Source organism: Palaemon carinicauda, chromosome 2, assembly GCF_036898095.1.
Source record: "Palaemon carinicauda isolate YSFRI2023 chromosome 2, ASM3689809v2, whole genome shotgun sequence".
Taxonomy (NCBI): Eukaryota; Metazoa; Arthropoda; class Malacostraca; order Decapoda; family Palaemonidae; genus Palaemon; species Palaemon carinicauda.
In genome coordinates this window covers 35,687,928-35,691,647 of record NC_090726.1, presented here as the reverse complement: position 1 = coordinate 35,691,647, position 3,720 = coordinate 35,687,928, and positions in this window count along the sequence as shown.

Here is a 3,720-nt window from a genome sequence, read left to right as displayed (position 1 = left end):
TACCTAAAACGTGAGAATGCCTCTGTTCACCTAAACAGTAATTTAGTTAGCTAGTTGTGAGACAACCGTTGTGGGTCGCAGCTAGAGAGAGAGAGAGAGGAGAGAGAGGAGAGAGAGAGAGAGAGAGAGAGAGAGAGAGAGAGAGAGAGAGAGAATGGATTCAGTAGCCATGTTTAATAACAATTAACAACATAAAATCGGAAGGGGCACGGGTTGAAACCATTCAAAAAGATATAAGAAAAACAACTATATTCTCTATTGAATATATAGCTAATGCATCTTCCTCTTGTTATGTTAAAGTTTTTATAGTTTATATAGGAAATATTTATTTTGATGTTACTATTCTTAAAATATTTTATTTTTCCTTATTTCCTTTCCAAGCTGGGCTATTTTCCCTGTTGGGGCCCCTGGGCTTATAGCATCCTGCTTTTCCAACTAGGGTTGTACCTTAGCCCTTAATAACAATAATAATAATAAAAAGAAAGAAACATTGACTAAATTCTAACCACCTACATATACCAATAGATGACAAAGAACATAAATGATAAAATATATTTGATTATTAACAAATGTTTTGCGAGTCTTCTTTTCATTTTTCATATTAAAAACAATAAAGCATCCCTATCAAACAACTATAACCTAAGAATAAAGATTAATCATGTAAATATACTATGATGCATATATGTTATAAATATACTATGATGCATATATGTTCTATAAATATACTATGATGCATACATGTTATATAATATACTATATGTATATATGTTATAAATATACTGTGATGGATATATGTTATGAATATACTATGATGCATATATGTTATAGATATACTACGATGTATATGTTATAAATATACTATAATGCATTTATGTTATAAATATACTATGATGTATATATGTTATAATATACTATGATGTATATATGTTATAAATATACTATGATGCATTTATGTTATAAATATACTATGATGCATATATGTTATAAATATGCTACGACGCATATATGTTATACATAAGCTACGACGCATATATGTTATAAATATACTTCGACGCATATATGTTATAAAAATACTACGACGCATATATGTTATAAATATACTACGACGCATATATGTTATAAATATACTATGATGCATATACTATGAAGCATATATGTTATATATTGTACGGTTGTAAATATATATTTCATAATAAAAGATTTAAAATAAAGTAAAGCTATTACACATCTTTCAATATTCATCTTGATGGAATAGTTAAAACTCGTAATAGTCATCTGGATAAAAACATTTCCGGTCAAAGTATATTCTTCAGAAACCTACAATTTCTGATAACCCCGATTCGAATAAGGATGAAGACAGAAACAGGGGCACGTTCCCTCCAATCCACTGGGCCGTACTTTGATCAATGATGTGAATCATGCACTGGTAGTTAAATAATTAAGTATATCAATGTACGTCATACCACGGCTAAAAAAAAGTATTGGGCTGTTTTTGATTATATCAAAATTCAAAATTAAGATTAAAAGGGGAATAAGAGATTACAGACAGGCAGACATTTATATATATATTATATATAATAGTATATATATATATATATATTATATATATATATATATATATATATATGTTTAACTGGGCTCCATAAGACACTAGAAGAGTTGGAAGACCCAGGCTTACATGGCTGAAGACTACGAAGCGTGAAGTTGTGAAGTTGGAGATGATGTATAGAGAAATGCTGAATTAAAATCTCAAGATAGAGGACGACTGGCGGATTCTAACCGAGGCCCTTTGCGTCAGTAGGCGTAGGAGGAGATGATTATATATATATATATATATATATATATATATATATATATATATATATATATATATATATATACATAATATATATATATATATATATATATTATATACTATATATATATATATATATATATATAAAATATATATATATATATATATAATAGTATATATATAAATATATATATATACACATATATATAATATATAGTATATATATATATATATATATATATATATATATAATATGTATATATATATATATATATATATAAAGCGAGCAAGTTACATATATAACTCCTAGCTATAGTAGGTTCACTATTCTCTGTCAAGAAGGAATATAAAAGGAAACATAACGTAATTCCTTTAGTATTCTCTGTCTCACTTGTAAAATGATAAAAAATGGGTTTCAGCGGTGAACCGGAAGTTACAACAAAGGGAAGATGATGACAAGGGCATCTTTAAAGACTACCCACAACTGACTTCAGGGTCTTCCTCTAAACTCAATCAACTTCATGTTATATCTGGCCAAGAGATAAACTACACCATAAAACAATTTTGGAGACTCCTGTAGCACTTTTGAAAACGTCGACAGCATTTTTTACAGTTCACCTTGATAATTATCGTTTATATATGAAACTAATTAATCATGGAAGGCTAATCGAGCTGATAGGGTGTTGTGTAGTATTTTCCTACACTTGAGTTACTAACGTGTATATATATATATATATATATATATATATATATATATATATATATATATATATATTATATATATATATATATATATATATGGATAAAATATCAACAACAACATCGTGTTTCAAATAGAAATAAATTTCTACCTCATACTTGGGATCGAACGCTGAACCTGGCCTTTCATTAGAAGGGGCCAGCGTTCGATCCCAAGTGTGAGGTAGAAATTTATTTATATATATATATATATATATATATATATATATATATATTATATATAATATTATATATATATATATATATATATGTATGTATACATATATGTATGTATATATATATAAATATATATATACATATATATATATATATACATATATATATATATATATTATATATATATATATATATATATATATATATATATATATATATATATATATATACTGTATATATCTATATATACATATAAGAAATTTACAATAGTTAGAATGACCATCTAGACAATGTTACTGATAGTATAGCAACAAGAACTGAGTGTGAATCACGTGAATTAGGTTACAACTACCTTAGGTATATAATCGATAGTAAGTCGCCTAAAAAGAGCTTTAGCTTAAGATAAAAAAAGCGAGAGGGGCACAGGAACCCCATACGAATGATCACAAAGATATGGCAATCTCAAGTCCCTCCCTAAAAGACAGTGGTTTTCCTCAAGACAGGGTGGGAGGTCACTCTAAGGATGATGCCAACAGAAACATAACGAGTGCAATAAAAACAAAAATGTATTTTAAGCATAAAGTAACAATGAATGAAAATACAATGTCGTAATTTAAGTTTTGTTTGGAACATAACCCTCACAAACCCGTGCAAAATCTAGTCTTTATTATTACAGTATATGACCTCTATGCATCGCATAATTACTGTTGCATTAATGTCCTCACTAAATTTCTTGAACGCAAGAACATTTATTGAATATATTACAGTATGTGCATCGCATAAATACCGTTGCATTAATGCACTCTGTAACTTTCTTGCAAGCAAGCAAACTTTAGGGTTCATTTATAGCGAATACATTGTATTTTTCTTAACATTTCTTCCCCTTTTTTATGGAACAACAAGGCCCGAAATACATTTTGCCAACTGCTTGATATTGAAAACATCAACTGTACAAATCATTGGATACATTTTGAGGAAGGTGTAAACATAACAATGCATATACACATACT